Source organism: Phocoena phocoena, chromosome 9 (assembly GCF_963924675.1).
Source record: "Phocoena phocoena chromosome 9, mPhoPho1.1, whole genome shotgun sequence".
In the NCBI taxonomy this organism is placed as follows: Eukaryota; Metazoa; Chordata; class Mammalia; order Artiodactyla; family Phocoenidae; genus Phocoena; species Phocoena phocoena.
In genome coordinates this window covers 54,937,265-54,964,473 of record NC_089227.1, presented here as the reverse complement: position 1 = coordinate 54,964,473, position 27,209 = coordinate 54,937,265, and the positions used below count along the sequence as shown (strand labels likewise).

The following is a 27,209-nucleotide window of genomic DNA, read 5'->3' as shown; positions in this document are numbered from 1 at the left end:
TCAAGGATTTTCAATGCTACATTGTTTATAAAAGCAAAAGATGAGAAATAATCTGGTTAAATAAGTCATAATATATATACTCATAGTATGTATGCTCAGTTATAATATATATACCTGTGGAAAGAATGGGCTGTATTCATGTTTACAGAAATGAAACGTCTACAGTTTAAAAAAAAAAAAGTGAGTATACCGAGCTCCCATTTGTTTAAGAAAATAAGGTGGGGAAGGAGTAATACACACACTTACATATTTGTATATGCTTTTGTGTGTTTATATTTATGTAAGAACATATAATAAAATACTAATAGTGCTTGATGTGGGAAACAGACCTGAAGTAGAAAATTTGACTTCTCATTATATATCTCTTTCTACTTTTACTTGCTTTTAACTGGGTTTTTTTTTTTTTTTTTTTTGGTTAAAATTCTTTTAAGGAAAGGAAAAAAACAAACCTGATTCTTTATGTTCCTAAGGGTACATAAATGTTAAATGCATTAAAAGTCATGCTTATTTAGAAAAAAGAATGAGCTACTGATATTAACCTTGGGATCTCAGACGCTGAGTGACAGAAACCAGACTAAACAAAAAGGTAAAATCTACTTGTAATAATAAAACTATTTAAGGCTGAAGGAAACAATCATTAAAATCCTCAGAGGAATATGAAAACACTGTATTCATCAAACTAGAGCAAGACTGCTGTAGGAGAGGAACATCCAGGGGAAACAAAAGAGCTTCTAAAATAAAAATGCAAAAGTAGAAATAAAAAATGCAATATAAGTCATGGAAGATAAATTTGGGGAAATACCAAAAAGAGTAGAAAAGTACAGAGGTAGAAAGACAGAAGAGAAAAAAGTCAGAGGACTAACAGAGGGCATCTAAATAAGAGGAATTATTTAGAAAGAAGAATATACAAAACAGAAGGGAGAAAAACATTAATGAAACACTTAATATTTTCCAGAACTGAAAGCAGTAAGTTGCTAGACTAAATGGGGCATACAGCACACAGTGAAACAGATGAAAACAGAGGTATACTAAGACACATCATTGTGAAATTTCAGAACACTAGAGACAAAGGAAAAAAACCACAATCACATGTCAAGAATTAGGAATCAAAGTCCTTTTGAACTTTTCAATGATGACATCTAAAAATAAAAGACGATGAAATGATGCATCTAAAAACATTTCCACCCTAAAATTCTTTACCCTGCCAAACTATCAATCAAGTGTGAGGACAGTTAAAATTAATTTTCAGACTTGTTTATAAGGTTTCATAAAACTAATCTACCACAAACACTTTTTCTTAGAAAGATTAAAAAAAAAAAAAGGACATGCTGCCCTCTGAGCATGTAACAAAGGGGCAAAATAGAAAAGGGGAAGATATGAGATAAAGGAACTAGAAGACGCAATCCATAAGAAAGGCAAAAGTGACTCTCAGGAAGATGGTGACAAGTGTGTATCAGGTATGGAGAATAATGAGTCTATCCTGGACAGTGAGAAGGTCCCAGGAGCAACCTCTTCAAGAAAATCAAGTTGATAAACTTGGATAAACATACTGAAAGGTGAATTAAAAAACTAGTAGAGACTTTGGGGGTTGAATTATTGATAAGCAGTATATATGGAAAACTCAGCAAACAATTATTACCTCCAAGAAAATAAAAACAGAGGAATGGAAAAGGTAACTACAATTTACTAATGGGTCAATTAATACTGATTTAATAAAAATATTAATATAATTATGTTGGGAGAATTGAGGGATCAGAAGTGTGTGTACATATATATAGAGAGAGAGAAAGTAGGGGTAGAGTGGAAAAAAGAGCTAAATCCTCATCTTCCATAACAGTTAAAACTGAACAATCAAGAAATCAGCCACATAAGCATACCATAAATGATATGGAGCTCAGTGACAAAAGAAATCAGCTAAAAAGTTCAAAGTTGTAGCCTCTAGGCATCAAGAAATAGAGATAAAGAGGAAGACAGTCTTTGATCTGTACATGCACTAACAATTTTATATGAAAACCTACCAAAAAATATGCCTCTTGTGTATAAAGAGTAACCAATTTGAACACAGAAATATCAGAATTACAAACTGTTCTTGCAGAGTTAAAAACAAACAGGACTTTTTCTTTGAAGGTGAAAAAGCCTGGAAACACCAAGTCATCTTTGGATGATACGCTTCATTAAATTCTTCTTTGTATATATTATGATATGAAATGTATTTTAGTAAAACATTCCATTAAAATATAACATTTAAAATCAATATTTAAAAAACCTATAAAGAATATTTTTAATTTTCAAAAGATATGTATTTTCTCTGCATTCATAAGTGTACAGATATAACTAACAAAAGGAAACTTTTTAATCAATCTTATTTAATTCATCATAAAACTGCTTCTTCTATTTACTGGCATGTTTATCTAGTTTTAACCCAAATCATTTTCCTTAATTCACATACCACTAATTCCACTCCAACTAGGAACTGGGGCTCAAAAATCACTGATTTGTAATCAAATACAATTTAGATTATAGTACTGTTATACTAAAATGACACAGATCTCTCAATGTAAAAATATTTTATAAGCTACTAGAATTAGCTATCAATTTCAAATATTCTTATTTCACTCAACACTCTCAGGCTGTTGTTCACTTCTACTTATATCAGCCTTTAAAGCACTCAGCAAAACATTATATAAAAGTAAGTACAAGGCACTGCATTAAAAATAAGCACAATAATATATTACTGACAGTGAAAAAGAAGGAAACATTCTCTTCTCCAAGGTATAATGCCACTCAACTAGGTCTCCTGGGCAGGAATGCTCAGGTTAAGAAGACAGGGGAACACAGTCTCCCCACATAGGAAGTCCATGTATGGAATGTCAAATATAATCTACAATATTAGAAAACTTCATTCTGTATGTCCAGATGGAAACCCTGCATAGAATAGCCTTACTAATTATTTTAAAAGTTTTAGAAATTTAGAAAGCCCAAAGAGGTCCTACCTCGGTGAGAGCAGCTATATCCTATCCAAAATGAAGAGATTATTTTAGGCTTTAACCTCACATTTCTTATTTGGAAGACTTTCTGGTTGTAAGAAGCTTGAGGAACACGCAATATGTTCAAAGTGGTGAAAGAACATTCTAAATACATAAAATGACAACTGAATCCTGGTACTATTTTAGTCTTTTTCTCATTGCAATTTTCCTTATGGCAAGCATAAACACTAGACACAACTGGATATCCTTGCCAGCCCTTCAGTTCTAGCAGTTCAGGAGCTGGATACCATGTTTTGAGAACACTGGTAACAAAATGAACTAGAAATATGGTAATTTGTGTCTCTCATAAATGTTTAAAAGGTTACATAAAAATATTGTTTCAAATATTGCAGAAAGTTTTTACAAGTCCTTTTCTGTAATGACAGTTTTCTGCTTTAACAGAATTTCCTTCATATGCTTTGGTTTGACAAAATTGCATTAATGGTGTAGTTACATTAAGACTTAGTGAAAAGATTCACCCACTAGCCTGGCTACAGCTCATCTGCACTCATTTCAATAAATGTAGCCCTAGACAAAATTATCTGGGAATCAAGTTTGTCTTCATCTCCCCTCACTTCTGATTTCCACAGCTCTTTCCTTCCTTTCAGTGCCCTCCTTCCTATTCTTATCCCCAGCTTTTTCAATATGCTCAAACTTCCTTATTTCCCCCCAAATCAGCAAAGTCCCAAATACTGCTTCACACTTCTATTACTTGCCCCTTGGTTCTCTCACATTCTCTATTTCAAACATTTACTACCCTAGTCAGCAGATGATTTTGTCAGAAGGGAAAGAAAAAGAGGCTATCATTTATGATTTACTGAAATTCCCCTCCACTTGTAGAATCAACTGTATCAGCACCATTCCTTACCTTTTTCTCCTCAAATCTCACAAGAAAATATGCCCCTAGTCCTCTACAAAGCTGCTGTCTGTGTGATGAATCAAGTCCCTCCCACCCACTGTAGGACCATGACCCACGGGTTATCCCTCTCCTGTAACTTCAGTATTTTTTCATTTGTAACTCCCACATTTTTAAGTTTTAATATCTTCCTCATCTTTCAGTAATGATATTTTAAACCTCCATTTTGAACCCCATTTCACTTTTTAAAATTTATTTATTTAATTAATTTATTTTTGGCTGCATTGGGTCTTTGTTGCTGCACGCAGGCTTTTCTCTAGTTGCGGCGAGCGGGGGCTACTCTTCACTGCGGTGCGCGGGCTTCTCATTGCGGTGGCTTCTCTTGTTGCGGAGCACGGGCTCTAGGTGCGTGGGCTTCAGTAGTTGTGGCTCATGAGCTCTAGAGCTCAGCCTCAGTAGTTGTGGTGCACGGGCTTAGTTGCTCGGTGGCATGTGGGATCTTCCCGGACCAGGGCTAGAACCCCGTGTCCCCTGCACTGCCAGGGGGATTCTTAACCACTTGTGCCACCAGGAAAGCCCCCCATTTCACTTTTAAGTCATACCCTCCTCTCTCTCCTTTTGCCCATCACAGCTACTAAGCTTCTTTAAAGAGTAGTTCACCCTGGGCATCTTTTCTTCAGTTCTCCACCTTCCCATTCACCTCCGCTATCTGGCTTCCCTAGCCACCACTCTCCTCAAACTTCCTAACTATGTTTAGGAACAAGCTAACTGAAAAATCAAGCACATATTCTGTCCACATTCTGCCTGAGGGCAGGCTGTCACTCCTGTTGGTGTTCCTCAGATCTTCACTCTTTCCTTGAATGATATTTACTTCTAGGGCTTCAACCAGTTTCTATCTGAATATGATTTTCAAATCTTAGTTATAGCAGTCACTTTTCCCCAACTGCCTTCTTAATGTATTGTACTTTCCCCGGGAACCCCAAATATGGTGCCTTTAATTTACCATTTTCAAAACTAGTCACTCACCCTAACTAGAGATTCTAGCTCTTGTTATCATGACATCACCACCCACCCTTTCTCCAAAGCTTAAAATCTCAGAATCATCTGATTTTTTAAAATTCTCCCTAACCTAGACATCAAATTCTCCTCCAAATCCTTCTCATTCTACTACAGAAAAGTCTCAAAAATTCATCCTCATCACAATTTCCAGCCTCTGACCTTTGGTTTCGAGTTTTTATCTTCTCTTGTCTAGACTATTTTAAAAGCCTCTTAACTGGTCTACTGATCTCTAATCTTTCCCCACCCTGGTCCTGGCTCCATGCTGTGTCCAGAAGCATCCTTGTTAAAGTACAGAGCTCATCCTGAGAAAAGCTAGATCTACAGAGTTTTTTTTTTTTAAACAGCTCAAATAGTGCTGTTCCTAATTTGCTCTCACAATGCAGTAGCCCTGCTTTTAGTAATTTTTACTGACCTAAGCACTAATTAATAAAGCAGTTTAAGGCTCCAATGGTTTTTTAATAAGAAAATACGTAGTATTATAATTGAACCAACAGAATTGTCTGAAAGTGTTTTTATACAATAAGCACTAATAAACATGAAATATAACTATAGCGTCACTGCCAGATTGTATTAAATATGCAAATTTGAATCTTTTTTAGTATCCCCCAAACTAGATTATTTTAGAGTAAATTTCATTGGTAGTTTTTTCAAGATAACACTTTTTACATGCACTTAGAAAAATACGTAGAATTCAAAACAGATCCAATGGTAAAGTGGTTTTTAAATTCAGCCATGATGGTGGTAATAGAAGAAAAGTACATAATCTTAAGTAACTGACTCAAAATCCAACTCTTGTACCCCTGGCGGCTATCATTTTACTCTAAGCCACCACCATCTCTTGCTCATTTACTTCAGTAGTCACTCAGTTGCTCCCCTGCTTTCACTCTAGTTCTCAACAATATTCTCCAGATTGGCTAGAACCATCATTTAAAACATAAACAGATTTTGTTACTCTTGCGCTAAAACCGTCCAAAGGCTTCCCACTGCACTTAGAAAAACATCCGAACTCCTGACCATGACCTACAGAGCCTTCATGACTTGGCACCCTGTGCGTCCCTCTGAGTTCATCTGCTACAACTCTCTCCCCGTGGTCCGCTCTGGTCACACTGGCCTTCCTTCTGTTCTTCAAACATGCCCAGTTTATTTCCCATTTCTCATCTCCCATCTTTACCATCTTCTGTTCTCTCTGCTTGAAATGATCTTCCCAGATACCCACATGCATATCCTTAATCTCTTTATTTTTGCTTCAGTATAAATGTCACCGCCCCAGAAAGTGAACCCTAACACCCAGTCTAAAGAAGCTCCTCTCCCTCACACACATCCTCAGTCATTCTCCCTCCTATCAGTTTTGTTTTCATCCTAGGGCTCATCTGAAAGTATCTTTGCTTGTTGTCTGTCTCCCTTGCTAGAAATTCACTCATTGTTCTGTCTCCTCCAGCACTGGACAGTGCCTTGACACACAGACGGCATTCAGATATTCATCAACCAATTAACAAATATATGCTAATGTCTCTCAAAACTCTATCAAATAAGATGATATTTTCTTGCCTAATCTCTGTAAAGATATCCCACGGACACAATGAACTCAACATGCCCAAAACTCATCAAATTACTTCTTAAAGCTGGTCACCTTCCAGTATTCCCTATCTCAATTAATGGCACCCAGATATACCTGTTCAATTTCCTTTATTCCTGCTACCTAATCTGCCACCAAGACCTTTCAATCTGTTGTCTTGCATATCTTACAAACACATCCCTTTTTCTTTATCTCCACTGTCACTTCCTTAGTTCATACTCTCATCCTCTCTCACCTTAACTTCTAACACCTTTTACTTATTTTTCTTACTTTATCTACCCCCAATACCACCATCAGAGTGAGCTTTCCAAAATACAAATATGACCATGTTTCCTCCTGGTTAAAATCATTCACCGGCTCCCCACCACCTATAAAATTCCAATTACTTAACATGGCATAAGGGCCATATGAGGCATAAGGACCTTATATTCCCCCCTTTAACTGTTCAAACATCCTCTCTTGCTCCCCCTTAAAGGGGCCCTTTTAATTCCAGCCACACCAAGCCATTTGCTATCCATAAACCTATTGCTTCATACTGCTGTGACTTCATCTTGATGGTCTCAAATGAAGCCTTTCCTGACTCATCCTAGAAGATATAGAACATACAGCACTTACTGAATAGTACAGTTGATCCTCATTATTCACGGATTCTGTATTTATGAATTCACCCACTTGTTAAATTTTACCTTAAGCCTCAAAGTCAATACTCACAGTGCTTTTGTTGTCATATGCAGACACAGAGCAGCAAAAACAACATGCCCAGTGTGTGCATCCCCAGCTTAGGTCCAATTAGGCAACACTGCGCCTTGTTGTTTCAGCTCTCACACCAAAAACAAGTATCCTTTTCATAGTTTATTTAGTGTCACATTTTTCAAATTTTTGTGCTTTTTCATGGTGATTTCACTGTGTGAAATGTCCCCCAAGCATAGTGCTTACCTGCTGTCCATTGTTCCTAAGCACAAAGTAGGGTGATGTGCCTTACAGAGAAAATACAAGTGTCTGATGAGCTTCCTTCAGGCATGATATTATAGTGCTGCTGGCCATTCAATGTTAATGAATCAACTATATATATATATAGATATATATACACACACACACATATATCAAGGTGTCTTTAAACAGAAACACACATAAAGCAAGGTTAAGTATTGACCAGTTAATGAAAATGTGATCAGAGGCTTGTAGGAACCTAACCCTCTTTTAGCCTAGAAACAATGACTCAGTACTGCCTAATTCAGTGTTCACAGAGAACTTACAGAACAAAACTACCACAAAAAATGAATAATGAGAAGTGACTGTATTTGCATTTACATGTCTATCTCTACCACAAAATTAGTGGGTTCTCTGAGGGCAGAAATGGCATCTTATTTATCTTTGAACTCTAATTTTTATTATTATGCCAAACATACTGCAGTTAACATTTATTGCATGTAATTAAAAAAACTGTAGTTTCTCATTGTTGTAATGTAATTTTGCCCTATATATTTACACTTCATGGTAAGATCCCCACACTGCTCCCCACACCAGGAAGGCCTTGCTCAACTGCACAGTTAATGGCCGGAACTCCATCCTCCATCCCGATTCCTTCACCTCTTTTATAGCCAAACATCAAGCTCTTTAAGTTCAAACTTAAAAAAAAAAAAAAAGTCACAGTTAAATGAAAAGGCATTTACAGAGATTTATTTTTCTTCAGGTCAGTTAGCATCGATGGGCTTAGAGCTAAAAACTATGTGACAAGCTTCCAGACACAATGGAAGGCTGAGCACACATGCCTACACTGTCTCCCTTCTGAGGTCCCACTGACGTGACAAAATCATGCTTTTTAAAAAGAACAGAACACCAACAGTACTAGAGGTGAGATGGGAGAGAAATGAAAGATTAGAAACCAGAAATTTTAGGAAATACTAGAAGTCAGAAAGCTGGTGAAGAGGCTTGCATGTCTAGCAAAAAGATGGACTTGAAAATCTAAAGTAATTCTCTCACAAAATGCCTAGAAATGCTAAGCAAAGTACCAAAAACATCCTCTCAAGTACAAGAGTAAGTCCTCAAGAAACTCCTCATGTGCCAACATGAAGAGGATAAAAACAAACTGGTAAGCATGTGCTTGAGTCATGGCTGCATGGAGTGTTTGCAGATTTCAGTACCCAGTTCAGAAGCAGCAGTTTAGGCCTTGGTCTGTTCAAAAAGAAGAAATGCCAATTAGACCCCTCCATATAGATCAGGGATGTTACAGGACTAAGCTCCACCTGGTAAAAGAATGGCCTGGCAAAGTTGTCCCTGTTGGCAAAGGAAGACAGCGAGGAAATGAACCTTTTTCAGCTTGAACTCTGTATTAGGGGACAAATACCACCTGAGAATTTGTAACCACAGCCTACTCTCACGGCTTCAGGGCTCCAATACACCTACCTAGTTCAGAAAACCCCAAGCTGAGAAATTACACAGGTGCCAAAGAAAACCTTTAGCAAATCTTCCCTGGAGGAATGTGTCCCCTAACCAGGCTGCACAGAATCCCTTGAATAAAACCCTGCCAAGCATGAGCTCACAATTCGAAAATAACAAAAAAAGCTCATGAGAAAAAAAAAAAAAAAAAAAAAGATAGGTAATTGAAAACACAAGAGTAATACTATCATAAAGGAATGCAGGTAAGATTGAATAAATGTTGTAATCTAAGCCATCAGAGGTAAGCGCAGTTCTTCCCAAGTGGATTTTTTTCTGGGCCTCCCTTGAGAAGTGCATGTTTGCTCAAATATTCTTCTTTTATAGTAGAGTCAATAGTTACTGGGTAAAGTTGAAAAAATAGACGCATGTTTTCTAAGACACACAGCATAATTTTAAAATTTACAAAACTCTCACCCAGGGTAAGTACCACTCCCCTCCCCAGGAGCACTTGGAAATGTGTGAGGGCATCTTTGATGCTCCAACGGCTGTGGTAGAGAACAGGGGCGCTAAACTTTAAGTGGTGCTCAGCACAATCCCACAAGACAAAGCACAGTACTGCCAAAAATGCCAAAGAGCAATTGTTGAGAAACACTTTACTGATATGACTAAATCTGAAGCTATTATCAACGAATAACGCTATGAAGTAAAACTGGGAACAGAAAATTTGAAACTTTCATTGTACATTCATCCTTCTGTACTATTTTAACTGTTTATCATTAATATTTTTTAAAAATTAAAAATAAATGTATATAAACAAGTAATGGGAGGGACAGCTGTCCTGCTCATCAGTCAACATAGATCTCTCCTTTTAGATAAACTAGGTTGCTCAGCACACCAAGGATAAAAGCAGTGCATCAGACTACCCTACAATTCCTAGACTCAGAAGAGCAGTCTCTTCCAGCATTTAAATATTTCTTAGCCAAAGTATCTCCTGAATTAAAACAGACTTACTGACGCTGGTTGTGTGCTCATGCAGTGAGGATCCGAAACCTCTTTTGGGAGGCAGCAGCTGCAACTGCAGTGCTCTCCATGGCTGACAGAAGCCCAAGGAAGGAGTCAAGACTCAAAACAATAACTACGCACATTTGAAGTGGTGGGGTAGGATGGTTCTGTTGTGCAGTTCCAGAATATGTCGCTTAACAAGCCAATGAAATCCTCTTTTTAACAAGTGATCTATCAGTGAGGCAGATCAGTTTTAGACTGACGGAAGGTCAATTAATGAAACATTTGCACAGATGAAAATGGAAGATTAAGATATAAGTGATGTGTACTACAAGGAGACAGAAAATATTTACTACAGAAAACCCCCCCTACACTTACTCCAGAACTTTGCTTCTCAAAGATGACAAATTTTCAACACACACACACACACACACACAATATGGATCCATCACATCCTGACTACTACATAATTTCTTTATACTTTTGCTTCCCCTCCCTATTCCTTTCCTGTACACAGAGTAGCTAGTACAGCTGACCCTTGAGCAATGGGGGTTTGAACTGTGTGGGTCCACTTACACGTGGATATTTTTCAATAGTAAATACTACAGTACTACACGATCCATGGTTGGTTGAACCCACAGGTGTCAAGGAACCACAGATACAGAGGACCAATGATAAATATCCAGACTATCAGCCCCTACACCCCACCACCCACCATGTTATTCAAGGGTCAACTGTACACACAGGCATACTGCACTTATATTTTACTAAATGGCCAATACGTTTAGATGAACATCAAACTGAGGTATGTTAAGGAAAAAAACCCGGTTCCTAATGTTTTTCACTTATCATTATGAAACCATTCTAATACCTTTTAAAATACCTTCTCATATGCAACTGTTTTATGTAGGGTAATCTTTATCTATAAGCAGGGATAAAATTATTCTAAAAGAAATAACTCCTAGATGGTTTTTCTAGGAGTTAAACATTTCATTTAAATGAACTTGTATAATAGAAAGATTACAACAGTTTCAAATATTGTCAGAAAAAAAATTACCTTGCACGAAAATATTAGAATGGATACAAATATCATCAGAAAAAAAAAACACCTGGACTCAAGAACTAGCTCAACCCAGAGCTGGGACTTGAAGCACGTGAAAAAGCCTTCATACAAAAGAAAGTACTTAAGAAATCACATCAAGAGGCCCTCAGAATTTGAAAATAGTGTGATCCCTCAAGAATTAAATTAGTAAAAGGAAACACAAGATACATAGTCCTAGCAGAAAAATGTCACCCTAAGAGAAGACAGATCGAAGTATTTGGAAATATTTGTCTAATCAAAGTATCCAAGATATAGCCGTAGGATAAGAACACAATAAAGAAAACAGTGACAATCAAGTGTATTGTAAGCTGTGGGAAGAAAGTGCATTAACAGAAGGCAACACCTGGTCAAATCTAGAAAAAAGGAAATAATAAATTGACCAGGTCTCTAAAATTCCCCGCGAAGAACTTGCCTACTCCATATTCCAAGGTTTCTCAATCTTGGCATTACTGGCATTTTGGTCCCTTGTTATGGGGGGCCGTCCTATGAATTGTTTAGTAGCATCCTTGGCCTCTAAGCACTAGATGCTAATAAGCACCTTTATCCAAATTGTGACAACCAAAAATCTTCAGATATTACCAAATATCCCATGGGAAGCAAAACTGCCCCCCTTAAAGAATCAGTGGTATATTTTAGGATATACATTGATTACACTGAAATACAATATACACAATTACACAATATACACTGAAATACAATGCAAACCAAGCTAATAAAGTTTGACGTTTCTAGCATCAAAATCGCCTCACTTTTCTTGATCACCCAGTAAGTGTCTCATAATAATTGGCTTTCTAGAGAAAGTATCATCATGGTTGCAAGAGGTATTTACTATATGGTTTTCTGATAAATTAAAAAAAAGAAAGTCAGAGAGAAAGGCCCATGACCATTCTTTATATATGCCTTCTGATAATAAAAATCAAATCACATCTCATATTTCCCCACAACTTCTAACACTGTTTTGTTTTTCAGGCATTTGAATGCTTTTAAAATTTAATATTCCTGTTTTAATATTCTTATCATCTTCATCAGTACTATGAGCGTCTTGCTTTTCTAAGTTTCCCTTTTTCCTAATTTTTAGTTTCTCTGTCCCTCCCCTCCAGGACAACACGCACACAGCGCCTCCATCATCATTATGGTAAATACCCTTCCTTTGAAAGTTAACAGTATATCATGCTGGTCCAAATATAATTTGACTTACTAGTTAATACCCAGGTAAGTGGTCTCAAAAGAACTTTTCTATCCTTTAATAATAATAAAAAGGGTCAAATATAGTTGAGAACAGCCTGTTTAAATCTAAGGAATGTAACAATTTACTTAAAAATAAGAACCTAAATGAACCTTTAAAACAAGAACAGGGCTTATCTTGGGAAAAGATCCCTAAACCCTGAAAATCCAGGGACTGTCCTGTGCCTAGGAATCCCTTGAAAACTACCTTGAAAAATACCTCTATATTCCATTTGATCAGCCACAGTGAATTCACAATTTCCCTGTATTCATCTTATACTCCCCATTCTCTCTGCCACCTGTCTTCCAAGCTCTCGCAGCTTCACCTTTAAATTACCACTGCCAAGTCTTCTACCACTATTCTCTTCTTAGCTGTAATCCACTCAGCATAAGACTATCACACAGATCACGTTAAAACATCATTTTAATGACAATACTGTATTAGAAAAAGAGGGCTTTCTGCCATCTGGAAATGCTTAAATTTCTCTTTTAAAAATCTAGCCTGGGGCTTCCCTGGTGGCACAGTGGTTGAGAGTCCGCCTGCCGATGCAGGGGACGCGGGTTCGTGCGCAGGTCTGGGAAGATCCCACATGCCGCGGAGCGGCTGGGCCCGTGAGCCAAGGCCGCTGAGCCTGAGCGTCCGGAGCCTGTGCTCCGCAACGGGAGAGACCACCACAACAGTGAGAGGCCCGCATACCGCAAAAAAAAAAAATCTAGCCTTCCATCTATTCAACTGAACTCCTCTATTCTCTAATACAAACTCTGTCCTGACTACATTGATCTTTTTACTTCCTATACCTACAACCACATTATCTCATTCCCACCCAAATGCCTTCATTCATGTTACCTCACCCAACAATATTCTTTTTTTCTTGGCTATTCAATACCTAATCAATTGATGGCCCCCTTCTTGCTTTTTGTTTTTGAGCGGGTACGCGAGCCTCTCACTGTTGTGGCCTCTCCCGTTGCGGATCACGGGCCCAGCCGCTCTGCGGCATGTGGGATCCTCCCGGACCGGGGCACAAACCCGTGTGCCCTGCACTGTCAGGCGGACTCTCAACCACTGTGCCACCAGGGAAGCCCCCCCTTCTTGCTTTTTTACAATCAAAGTTTTAGAGCTAAAAGCATCTTAGGACATATCTCAAAAATTAATCCAATCAAATGAGCAGCAAGTCCCTCCCTACAGGTAAGAATTTCTTTTCTTAAACTACCTCAAAACTTACAGTCTGCTGCACATGATAAACCACTACTTATATGCTAATTTCTGAGGTTTCCTAATTTGCTTAATAATAAATATCAAGCATTGCCTAAAATCATGGGACAATGCTTGGCTGAGGGGACACAAAGACCATTTCTTCCCTCAAACAGCGATATAAAGTAACCTTCATATTATGTGAAATTCCAGTATATACATATATACACAGATTTACTTTTGGTAAAGATTTCTACTTGAGTGTAACAAATTCTAAGCTGTTGTTTCTGGAGATATTTTGGAAGAGAGGGAACTGCAGGTTTGGAAGGGAAATAAAGAGATGGCAGAGTAGAAGATATTTGCCGGGCACTCCTAAGAGAGATAGAAACAGAGACAAAACAAATTTCCAGCCTTTGATCTAGAATCACAGTCTGTTGGGAAGGAGAGAACAGAGATGAGAATGGAAGGACAATCAGAGCCAAGTCAGTGTCCCACTATGTCACGTTCTGACATGAACTGGCATGAAGTTACCACGGACCGAAAGGAAATATAAATACCCACTTGGCTATAGCGAGCTGAGTTAAATAAAGGTTACTAAAAGCTTATTCTTTTACCTCAAATATCCAAGTTATGCTATCTCTAAAACAACACTTAGAAACAGAAGTTGAAGTTAGTAACCTTTAAATGAAATTAAGAAAGGCTCTGAATAAGATGTCCTAAAAACTGCTTCTTAGGATTTATGAAGCATTTCCTGTCCCCCGCTACCCCAAGACTGGAAATCCTGAAACACTTCTTTCAAGGAAGTAGTGGTAAATGGAAACTAGTTGTATAGTACCCGGGATCTCCAAACAGAATTGCATAAAATGTCATCGATAATTTGATATATTTAATGTTTTAACTGGGAGGATATTAAAAGTTTATAAGGTTTTTAAGGGTTCATTCACAGTCTCAGGATCCTTAATCCTATTTCCCCCACAACAGTTTAAATTCCTTCAGGGAAAATTTCTCTACCTTGGGTTTCTCAAGAACCCAGTGCTAAGGATGGCAAGCACATACTGTGATGGCTTTGCCCATGTGCCTCCCAGGGTGTTCCAACCTTCTTAAAAACGTGGTTTAGGGCTTCCCTGGTGGCGCAGTGGTTGAGAGTCCACCTGCCGATGCAGGGAACACGGGTTCGTGACCCAGTCCGGGAAGATCCCACATGCCGCAGAGCGGCTAGGCCCGTGAGCCATGGCCGCTGAGCCTGCGCGTCCGGAGCCTGCACTCCGCAACGGGAGAGGCCACAACAGTGAGAGGCCCACGTACCGCAAAAAAAACAAAACAAAAAAAAACACAAAAAAAACCATCTGAATCAACTTATATAAAATTACGCATGACCATCATTTACTTTCTAAAATAAGCAACTCCAATGAATTAAATTTCTTTAACTCAGCTACCCAAGTTTCTTATACCAAAGTCCCAGACAGGATATTTAATAGATGAATAAAAAGGCAAATAGTTTTATGTAAAATGAAACTTCCCGTAAAACATTTTATTGTATGCATATAAAAATACATATTCAAGGTAAAATAAAAAGACAAATCCACTTGAAGACAGCAACATTCATTCCAAATACTAAAGAATTCCTATTATATGATAAATGGACCATTACGAACATATTATAAGTATGGTCATTCTCTTCATTCCAAGCAAAGTGCTACATTTTCAAACACTACTTACTTCTTTAGATTTTAGGGAGAAAGCAGGAGGAAAACTCAGGATTGTGTGAATTTTATAAAAATTTTAGATTACGCTGGAAGGAATTTTTGAGGTTACATAGTCATCTTTCCACCCAATATTTAACTTGCCTTTGTAAACACACTGAAATGTCATATAAAAATAAGACTTATTAATTTTAGTCAATAGCACATAACTTACTAGACTACTTTAAAAGCAAAGTTCTTTTAAAAAAATATTTACTAACAGACATAGCTCTTATACTGGAAAGAAAAAAGTGAAAGTATGAATCAAGCAAAGGCACTGAAGACATATTTGTTCAACAAATATTATCCACTGTACACGTAACACTGTACCAAACAGTAAGAGAAGAAAAGGATACTGATATTTACTGTACCAGACTCTGTGCTAGACACTTTACATATATTATCCAATTAAAATCTTACACCAACCCTATAAAGTAGATGTTATAATCCCTATTTTAGAGATAAGGTATATTGAGTTTAGTAGTAACACCAGAATCTCTGCCAGCAAGTGTATTGTTTATACCACACAGAGCTCTGTGTCCTGAACAAAGTAAAAGAGCTGGAAGTTGGTAAAACTGGAATTACAACCCATATCGCTAACTATCTTGCCTTGCTGAGTAAAAAAATAATAAAGTACCCAGGTTCAAGAAACTGTATCATTTCACTATATAAGAAACAGTGAAAATGTTTTGCTAGTAAGCAAAACCCCAAATAATATTTGTTACAGTTAATGAAAAGTAACTCAAGCATTAAGATGGTAACAGCAATAAAGTAATTTATAAACTGTCATTATAGTATTAAAATTTTCTAAAACTTCCTAAAATCTGGAAGTAACTGTGACATTAGCTCTCACCATATCACCAGATGAGAAGCTATTTATATGAGCTACAACTGGAAGATGAACTTGCAATATCTTAGAGAGCCATTCTTTCCTGTACAAAATTGGATTTCTTTATACACGTACACATGTGCACGCACACTCACATCATATATATATATATATATATATGTTGTATTTGATACAAGACCATGAGAGTTATATTATTCTTCATATGAAAACCAAGTTGAATGCTTTGGAAAGACCCAAAGAAAGCAAGTGACAAAACAAGAAAACAAAAAATCCAAATTGTTGTATAATTAAGTGTAAGCAAGACAGCTATAAACAATCCAGGAGTCACAAAACACTACAAGGATCCTACACTCAGATTCCTTCACAAACTTTTAAGTTTTTGCTCCTAAGTTAGGATCACTGATAATATACAAGTTTATATAAGAATGTTGACCCAGAGCTCCAGTCAAAAAATATCCACGTCTTAGTCCTTGGAACCTGTGAATGTTACCTTATTTGCAAAAGGGATCTTTGAAGCTGTGATTAATGATCCTGTGATGGGGAGATTATCCTGGAACAATAGGGGGGCCTCATATGTGTCCTTATAAGAGAGAGGCAAGGAGAGAGTTCTCCTTCTCTCCCACACAGGAAAATGTGATGAGAAGAACAGAGCTGAGGGAGATTTCCAATTATGCCCTTGAAGACTGGAGTGATGCACCCACAAGCCAAGGAATTCTGGCACCACCAACAACTGTAGAAGAAGCAAGGGACATAGTCTTTTCTTGAGCTTTTGCAGGGAGCACCCTGTTTTGGCCCAATGATACTGATTTCAGACGTCTGGCCTCCAAAACTGTGAGAGAATAAACTTCTTTTGTTTTGAGCCACCAAGTTTGTGGCAATTTGTTACAGCAGCCACAGGAAACTAACTCAATCAGAAAAGGGTTTTTGATTTTTAAAAAACTGTTGATGAGCAAATGAGATAATGTGTGGAGAACACTTAGCAAAGCTCCTGAAACATAGTAAGCATTCAAATATATTGTTGATGCCATTATTGATACTAAGCCAACTCTGTCTAAGCTCCAAGCTCTTGGTAGTAAGAGGAAAAAATAAGGATGTTCAAACAGTAAAACAGGGGAGTACATACACAAGACTCAGGATGGAAAACACATGAATCAGCCCTTCATATGATGTGTACCTTCCAGCTATGTCAGTGTTACGTTATAATTTGTCCTATACTGAAAAGATAAATGGTGGACGAGGCCAGCCAAAGACAGCTTCTTGGGGGAGGCAAGCTTAAACATTTATTAGCAGAGAAGAAATAAGGGGGCAAAGAAGGGGAAAGCATGAAAGTGAGCAAAGCAATCGAAATCAAGTAGATGCTTGTAGAGCTATCAATCTGGCTAAAGTAGAGACCAAGGTGAGACAGACCTTCTGAGGTTAGTTATCTAAATGGTAAAGGACCATAAAAGCTATGCTGACTGATTCAGTCATTAAAAAGAATATTTTACAGGATGTATTATTTTACAAATATTGGCTCTTGGGGGTTTAAAAAATGTAAACATGCTCTGGCCCCACTCCAGACCTACTAAGTTAGAATCCTTTGGTGTGAGATAACTCTAAAGGATTCTGATACCCACTGAGGTAGAGAACCCCTGTATCAGAGCCAATTCATGGCAAAAGACCTACAGAATTAAAGTCTCATGAAGGATATAATGTATCCTCAAAGTATGCATTCAACTAAATCAAAAGCACTTTCCTAGGTTAAAACTTCTCCCAAGATGTAGCCCCTCTGGGTTCCACCACATACTTTCTATAAATCCCTCACTCTTTACTTTTCCTTTCCTAAGCATGTGGCCCCAATCTGCTCAGTCATCTTCCTCACGCTTTCTCACAAATTTTTCTAGAAAAGGTCCATGAATTTCAGCTGCCCTCCCCCATCTTTCCACAACATTTTTCCCACCCAACTAAGATCTAACAATACTTCATAGAACAAAGTAACCATGTAAAAGTTCCATTAATATATTATATAATAAACTTATAAAAGTGTTCTATGACCATTTATTGTAATAAAATCTGAAGTACATATATTAAGTGAAATTATAAATCACTTTTTACAAAAGATTTCCAAAAGCATAAAATTATAAAGTGGCTATAAAAAGCCAATAAGCTAAGCCCTATTCACTTCAATCTTTACGTAAGTGTTACTAAGTAGCTAACAAAGTACAAGGCTCTGAAAAGATACAAAGTATATGGAAATCTCAGTGATTTAGACACAAACTTCACCAGTACTAGAGTAGAAGAAAAGGAGATCTGGGAAGGGGAACTGAATATGATCCTTAAAAAAAAAATCTCCTTTGTGTGTGTGTTGGGGGGTGGGGGGTGGGGGGGGTGTGTGTGGAATCTTTTTTTTTTTTTTTTTTTTTTTGGCGGTACACAGGCCTCTCACTGTTGTGGCCTCTCTGGTTGTGGAGCACAGGCTCCGGACGTGCAGGCTCAGCGGCCATGACTCACGGGCCCAGCCGCTCCGCGGCATGTGGGATCTTCCCGGACCGGGGCACGAACCCGTGTCCCCTGCATCCAGGGAAGCCCTTGTTTTTTAGAATCTTGCTGGCTTTACCTTAGCCTGGGTTTATTTCATGATTAAAGCCAAAAATAAAGCAACACAAGTTAGTGTTCAGGTAAATAAGTTAGTTCTTTCCTCTCCCATAAAAAGCTACACCAATTTATACATACTCCCAGGTAGTTCTTTTTACCTTAGTAATCTTCAGAAATTTCAATCACATCAAATTCTATTGATATATACTTCCACCAGCAATGCGTGAGAACATCTGTTAGTCTCTCTCCTCTTCAAAAGTACTATCAGAGGGGCTTCCCTGGTGGCGCAGTGGTTGAGAGTCCGCCTGCCGATGCAGGGGACATGGGTTCGTGCCCCGGTCCGGGAAGATTCCACATGCAGCGGAGCGGCTGGGCCCGTGAGCCATGGCCGCTGAGGCTGCGTGGCCGGAGCCTGTGCTCCACAACAGGAGAGGCCACAACAGTGAGAGGCCCGCATACAGCAAAAAAAAAAAAAAGTACTATCAGATAACCAACAAGGACCTACTGTATAGCACAGGGAACTCTGCTCAATACTCTGTAATAACCTAAATGGGAAAAGAATTTGAAACGGGATACATGTATATGTATAACTGAATCTGTGTACACCTGAAACTAACACAACATTGTTAATCAACTATACTCCAATATAAAATAAAAAATTTTTAAATGTACTATCAAACTTTTTTGATCTGTCAATCTAATAGGTGAAAATAGTATCTCATAGTTTAAATTTTTGATATTTATATTGTGTGTGAGGTTGAATGTCTTGATATATATGTTTAAGAACGATCTGAATTTCCTTTTCTGTGAATTATCTGTTCATGATCTTTGCCCACTTTATGGTTGGTCTTTTTCTTATCAATTTGCAGGTACTCTTCATATATTAAGGAAGTTAGCTTTTTGTCTGTTATACAAGTTGCAAATATTTTCCTCAGTTCATGCCACTTTCTTTCCTTCATGTATATATTATCCTCAACCAAATGGTAAATTCCTTCCATAAAAGGACATTTCTTTTATATAAACCCAGGACAGTGCTTTTCAAATCTTCCAACTACATACAGCAGCAAAATTTAAAAGAGGGGAAACCAGCCTTTTGCGGGGGGTGGTCAAGGGTGAAAATGAATTATTACTGCGGTACCTATTTGGGTTGACTGCCCAATCCTATTTCACATGATTACAGCAAGTACAAGCAAGTTCTAGTAACATGGTATAGTTTGCTGAACAGGGGAGGGATGGGTGCTGGATGAATCTGTTTCCTGTGGTCTGGGCTGGTGCAGGGAACATTTAGGAACTGCTGGTGGCCATCTATTACGAGGACTAGGAAGTGGTCCTCTACAGCATAAGAAGACGTGAAGCAAATGCACAGTGAAGAGTAAAGAGAAGAGATGAAGTGTATCCTGCTGGCACTGGAGTCCCAGAGTCTGAACCCTTGGATTCCTTTAGGCACTCCTGCATCTTTACAGTATATCTCACTTTTTGTTCATACCAGTTAGAATGGATTTCTATTACTTACAGCCAAAAGTGGCCTACTTACTACAACTATCATCTACTCAAATCATTTCATAAAGGAACATTTTAACACCAAAGCCTCAGAAGGGATAGAACCTCAAATTTTAAAAAAAGGTTTCTGTTTAATGACAGCTGTGTGCCAGGAACAAATCTAAGTTCTTGGCATATACTGTTAAACAAGAGAAAAAAAATCACTGTTCTAATGGACCTTGCATTATAGTGAGAGTATACAGATAATGAAATAAAAATACAATTTCAGATATGATAAACAGTTTGCAGAAAAAAATTTAAGTAATGGGATACAGGGAAATGAGGATGGTGCCATTCTGACAGGGTGGTTAGATAATAATGCTCACCTGAGAACGTAATTGAACTGAAACCTGAAATGATGAGGAGCCAGCTGTGTCATGCTTTAGGATGAGAATTCCAGGCAGAGGGAACAGACCTAAGTCAGGAACAAGCCATGACATTTCTGAGGGAAAAAAAGAAGGGCAGTGTAGGTGGAATATAGCGAACAAGGGGGAATGATAAAGAAGTGGTAATGGACTAATTGATCTAAGAGGAAAAAGTGTAAGTTGGTAAAGTAAGTAGGAATCAGACCATGTATAGGAACTAGTAGGCAGAGGAAAGGATTTGAAAATAACTTCAGCTTTATGAAAAACGCACTACATTGTCTTTAATTCTCATTTTGCTTTGCATCAGTGATAACTTTACAGACCTTTAGAAACTACTACCCAAGTATTGAACACAATGTTGAGGTTAGCTAGGAATGAGCATTTCCTAAGCAGAAAATATCTCTTCTGGAGGACTATGAAATGTTTTAAGAAAAAAATGCAAAGCCATCTTAAAAAAGAAGAAACTAGGAAAGATGGTAGAAACTACTTCAAATTCTGTACTACTTATTATACTGTGAATGAATACTATGATCAAGATTGCACAAAGGTCTTAAAGAAGAACTTAAAAACTTAAGTCCTTTCTAAACTACTATAAAAATAACATCCTTTGCTGAGTTCACTGTTATTGAATTGGACGTTAACAAAGTTAAATATTGTCAGAAGAGAAAACTGGAAACTAGACTTCTTTGACTTTATTATACCTCTTGAGAATAGCTACAGCTTAATGGTCAACAAAGTTGTGGGTTTCGATCTTATCTCTATTACTATGATAAAGGAAGAACTTCCCCTATGTGATAAAAATTAGGTACAAAGGATGCTTCAATATCTTTTCCTCTGAAAGCTTTTTAAATTAGGAGAACAATCAGCTTTAAGAGGTTTGGATACAGTACAGCTCACATAAGATGGTGTTCTCTCCAGATCTTTCCGGACAACTAATATCTATATACGCAAAGCAAGTAATTAAACCTGCACTGCTTCTAAGATTAATATCAGTAAAGTCAGATCTTTGAAAGCTCTAATGTATTCATGAATCTCATCTTTCACTATGTTAGATATTTAGTTAGCTCACGTAACCAAAAAGTAGACTGTTAATAACACAATCTATAAAGAGAGGTACTTTTTGAGTGTGGTGTGAGTTAAAGAAATAAAAGTCATTTAGACACCTTGATCAAGACTTGATTCTGAGGGCATCCTCCTCAACACATCTGCAGCAGTTTGGCAGTGCTCAGGGATGATTAGTAGCGGTGTATGGGAGGGAGGGATACAGTCAACCTAAATTGTAAAGTCTCCCCCCAGTGGTCTCACATACAAATAACAGGAAGAGTTGGGAAATGATCGCAGCTTCTGTGAGACTGACCAAAAGTAATCTATGCAGAATCCGGTAACTACAATGAAGAAATCAAATCTTTAATTCAATACTAGCACCATATCAGTGAAGAGACCTCGTATGCTTTTCTGCTCTTATGATATCATAAATGTGAACACTATTTTTGGAAGGAAAGAATCTATAGGTTCTTTTTTCTCAGTACAATTTTTTAGGAATAATTTAATGATATCCTCAGACCAGTATTTGTTTTATCTAATGGGCAGGTGTTCATTCCTCCAGAAATAAATACAAGCACATCCCTTGCAAGTTAACTACATCTACCTGAAGTGATGTTCTGATACAAATTTAGTCACTTACCAAATGAACCACCTTGTTAAAGAAAAGTATAACCAGTGCTAAAAACCTAATGTCTAATTTGCAAGACACTCTTTTTAAAAAACCACCTAGAACTAGGTAATTTATAATACAGCGAGTGACATAAAAAGTACAAATGGCTCCTCTTCCCTCTTTTAATATTTATTTTCTTGGTGTTTTTATAATTAGGTAGCCTTTGACCGGCACTAACCCTGTATTATTTGTAACTTGTAATAATTTTCTGATGTTACTTTTAACAAAGCTTGGATGTCAAAAAAGTGAAGGGCATTTAATTAAAATCTCAGTTGTCTTCTGCTCACCATCTATTATTAAATGGTAAAGTATATAAAGGGATGGTAAATACTCAAACAACTTCAGTTTTAAAAGCAGAATATAGATAACATACACGGAGTCTCACAATTATGATTTTCTTGGTTATCCCAAGCTAAAAAGAGGGGGTGGGGGGAGGAGGAAGAGAAGCAGGCTGTGTAGTCTTCTGGAACAATTTCAGCCTTAAATGAGACTCAGGAAAAATGCAAACTGCTCCCATGAATGTTTAAGAAAAATATGATTCGTTTAAAAAAAAAAAGCCAACAGTTGGCCTACAGAACAACAAAAAATGACGCTTATATAGAGCTACCAGACTTGCTTAAGCCCCTAATTTTTCTAGTGTTTATTTAATTTAGAACGTGAAAAAATTCATTTTGAAATTCCAAGTGGAAAAGCAACTGAGTGGCATCAATTAGAAAATGACACACACAGACATCCCGGAATCGTTTTTGTTTTTTTGCATAAAAATATTTAGTGTGCAATCTCTATAGGACAAAAACAGGGCTATTAAAAATGTTGCCACTTGTATATTATGTAACCCTAGTCTAAACTAAAAGAAGCATAGACCTTAAAGAGTAATACATTGTGCAAACGTCTATTTAAACATGAATTTAAATACATGATAGATTTCAGATACAGATGACCCCAAAAATGACACAATCCACAAAAGTTCTTTGTTTACTGTAATCAGGCCTCAGAAGACATGACTATAATCAGGCCTAATACAATAATACCGTGAGGTCTGTTGTTACACCTGCGTACTGCAACTACCTCCGCATTGGTTAACAGCGTGTTACCTCTCCTAAAATATTCGGCATACGGAAGTTTCCCAACGACCATCTGAAAGATTTCACTGGAAGGAATGGCTGCTAAACCATACTCCCATTGAAGAGCGATTTTAACGCACCTCCACTGTTCCGAGCCATATAACAAGAAGACCAAGTCAGGAAGCACAAAGTAAAATTCCAACCATCCCCAAAGGCATGGAAAAAGAGTAAAACGTGGCTAGCTTGACCTTAACCGGCTGTTTATAAGTAATGCGGAGAATTTTCTGAGCTTCCCCATCAGTCTTCAATTACCTTCCTCGCCTGCCCCCACCCCCCTTTTACGTGCCCCAACGGATGGAAGTTGAATGGATGTAATCTCGAGCCGTAATCCAAGGAACTGGGGAGATTGAGCCTAAACTCCCAAGAAAGTGTTAAAAAGTCCTTCTGCCAAAACACCCACCAACCAATCCACATCCTGTCATCACGCCGACCGTGAGATCCCTCCATCGACTCACTCCTAGCCCTCCACCCCGCCAAAAAAGCCAAAAAAAAAAAAAAAAACCCAAAAAAAACCACAAACAAAAAAAGCCAGCACCTTTCTGGTTCCAGACCAACGTACTCAGAATCGGAAAGCACTGCCTCAGCCGCAAACGCCTCCGGAGCAGCGTATGCTCGGCCCAAAACCACTCTGGCCAAACAACTGGAGTCTCGTGCCTCGGAAGTGGCAGCAGAACTCGCCGAAAGCCTCCTCCCCCAAGAACTCGGAGCTCGAGAGGCAGCCAGAGGCCGGCGGAGTCGCCCCCACTGGGCACCGACTCCGAAGGTGTCAGTCACGGCAACCGCCGTCCCCGGCGCGGCTCCCCATTCATGCTTTAACGCCACTCTCGCCGCAGAGGGTGCAGGCGCCCGCGCCCGGCTCTCGGAGGGGGCCCCGCGCCCCCAGCCCCAGCCCTGCCCCCGCCCGGGCCGCGCCGGGGAGCGCGGGCGGAGAGCGGGGCGCGGCAGCCGGCAGCATGGGCCAGACACGTTGCCGCGCTCGGCCGGCCAGCCCGCACGCCCGCAGCCCGGGAACCTGGGGCCCCGCAGAGCGCGCACCTCCCGCACGAGACGAGCCGAACAGCCCCCGCCGCCCCCGCCGCCCGCCCGAGCCCAGGTGCCGAGGGGGCGGGGCGGGCCGGGGTCCCCGCGTGGCGCGAAGCCGCAAGCAACAGGGCGCCCCCCGGCCGGCTCGGCGCGCGGCTAGACCGTTACCCGAGAGACGTGGGGGCCCCGGCAACTCACCGGCTCGCACCTCGGCTTCCTCCGCGCCGCCGTCGCTCCCCTCCTCCCGCCGCTGCTGCTCTTCCTCAGCCGCAGACGCCGCCGAGCAGCCCCATCTACAAACTCGGGACTCGTAGTTGGGAACTGGAAATGCGGCTCTCACTCCCCTCCGCCTCCCTCTCTCTCCGCCCCCTCCGTCGCTCTCCACTCCGCCCGGCTCAGGTCGCCGGCGCCGCCGCCACCACCGCGCGCGCGGCCAGCCTCCCCTCAGCCGCCCTTCGCCTCCGCCTCCGCCAACGCCTCCTCCTCCTCCCCCTCCCGCTCCCGCCGCCGCCGCCGCCGACGCGGCGCGCTCTCTCCCGGCCTCGCGCGTGCGCCGGACGCCGGGGAGTGCGCGCTCGGGAGCGAGGAGGCGCCGCCGCCTCGGGGAAGCCGGGCCCCGCCCCTCCGGCCGCTGCGCGGCGACCAGGTGGAGCCCCCTCCGAGCGCCCGCAGACGGCGGCGTCCCGGCCAGATTCGCCGCCCGCGCCCCGCCGCCTCTTCTGGGTCTCCCCGGTCCTGGCCCCGAGCCGCGCCCGCGAGAGGGTCACCAGACCCAATCCGCGCCAGGTCTTCCAGACCGAAATTGCCGTTGTCATTCAGCATTTATTGATGAGCAAGATACTCCCCTCTGGGCGTTTTCGAAAGAGGCTCCTCCCGGCCCTTACCAAGAGTTACGTTCTAAGAGCCCACTAGTCGTGGGGCACAAAGGATAAACAGACCTCGAAAAAAAGCCTCTGAAAATCTCCCCCCTCCCCCTTCACACTCACACCCCTGGTTCTGACGTGTATTCGTCAGGTTCTATAGCTCTGACGATGTCCTTCACGAATTTTCTCCCGAAGGCCCAACCCGGCTGATTCACACGCTAGGAAATGGATGGACACTACTAGCTCTTTTCATAGCCTTGGGTCTCCCGTGGAACTCCCGGGGCCGGCTTTGCTGGACACTCCCAGGACACCAGTTGTTCAGATCCTCCCAAACATCTGGCCTTCTCATACTTCGGAAGTGGGGACTGCCATCCTTTCCACCTCGACTCTGCCGAGAGCTTGGTGACCTGGGATGAGTGACCAGGTGTATAGATGATACGTTTTGACAGGAGCGCAGATTTAATTTTTCAGTTGAAAGAAACTGAGCAATGCAGTGCAGCAGAGGCTCTGGCTAGAACACAGCAAGACAATCAGAGAACTTTTGATTCCCTTAACATCTACCTAATCCCAAGAGATCTGTGACCCCTCAGACCTGTGATGGGGGCTTTTAGCAAAGCTGTTCTTCTGAAAACTGAAGAAACTATGAATGTGTTCTTTACATTTTACAAAATGTATACTGCAGTCTTTTCAAACCGTGAATGTAGAAAGTGCAAGTAAAACTTGACATGGGAGGAACATCACGTCAGGTGGCTTCCTCTATGCAGCCTTTCCTGGCTTCTCTTGGGCACAGTTCTGCATAAACCAGGCATTTGATAAATGTTTGCAACATGGCCCTTTGGATTCAGAGACGGAGTTTCAAGCTGTACTGTGTCCGTCCCCCCCACAGCCCCCCTGGCCCCCCACAGCCCCCGGCCACCCAATCTCTGTGAGTGTGGTTAGCACAGAAGGGAGGGAGAGAATACTTTGGGTGAGGTGTATTAAGAAGGCCCAGCCCCCAGAACAGTGATTTTTCTCTTCGCCTCAACCAAGCATCAAAGATTAATTTACTTTTCCGTTAGGATCATTAATTTTGCAAACCAACATGCAGGGGGAGTTTGTAGCCTATTAATTTAGAACCTTCTTTCCTGGAACAGCAAACCTGAGGAAGGGAAATTGGAAGCATTTAAGGACACCTGAATGTACTAAGGGAAACAGTAACTGTGGACACATGTTGAGCCCCACCCCCCCTTGTAGTCAGGCCAGCTGGATGAAATGAAGTAGCGAGTGCCCCATGCCCAAGAGTGAGGCAAGGCGAATGCAGAAGGGAAGAATGACGTTTCTCCTCTCAGAGAATCAGCAAAACTTTCAGGTCTTCCTTTTCCTCCTCCTTGCTTCCCAGACCCATTGGCTTCCCACGGGAGACCCGATGGCTCATCCCTGCTGCACCCTACCCAGACCTGCCGACTTCGATTCTCTTCTTCCTTCTGACACTCAACCTCAGGACACCCCCTCCTACCCAGGGAGTGCCCTGAGCTCCTCTGAGGGAGAGGGGATGAGTGTCATTTCTGGTGTGTTCCTGATCCCTCACAGTACACTTTTATTTTCTCGAGGGTCTTCTGGAAGCAAGGTACTAACCTTCTACTCCACCCCCAGTCCCTGAAAATAGGATGAAGTTTACTGAGGAAGCTTTGGGGAGGGAGAGATAGGGGAGTCTCTGCCCCTCAAATCACAACACGTAGTCCTCCATGACTTACAGCTGGGACCAGTCCTAGCCAACTTCCTTATCCCTGTAGGTACCAGGGACCCAGCGTTTGGGGGCAGGAATATAGGAACAATTACCTTTCATTTACAGTTCCAAGTCTGTTCTTTAATTAATGACAGCTATTACATGGAGACTTACCATGCTTGTAAGACTCAGACTCATCCTCAGAGCCAGAAAAAAAATGGTATTGCTCCACACCTGCCTTCAATTGCTTGTTTTCAGGATGCTCTTGGCAGTGAAGTTTCTCTTTCAGTGCCT

General features: G+C 40.3%; 1 protein-coding gene across 1 annotated transcript in view; it reads right to left on the bottom strand.

Moving 5' to 3' along the window:
* PALS2 (protein associated with LIN7 2, MAGUK p55 family member) overlaps positions 1–23,959 on the bottom strand; it is a 102,206-nt gene extending 78,247 nt beyond the window's left edge. Inside the window, exon 1 of the mRNA XM_065883743.1 lies at positions 23,860–23,959. The gene's annotated coding sequence lies outside the window, so the exon portion shown is untranslated. The remainder of the gene's footprint in view (positions 1–23,859) is intronic.
* Between the last annotated feature and the right edge of the window lie 3,250 nt (positions 23,960–27,209).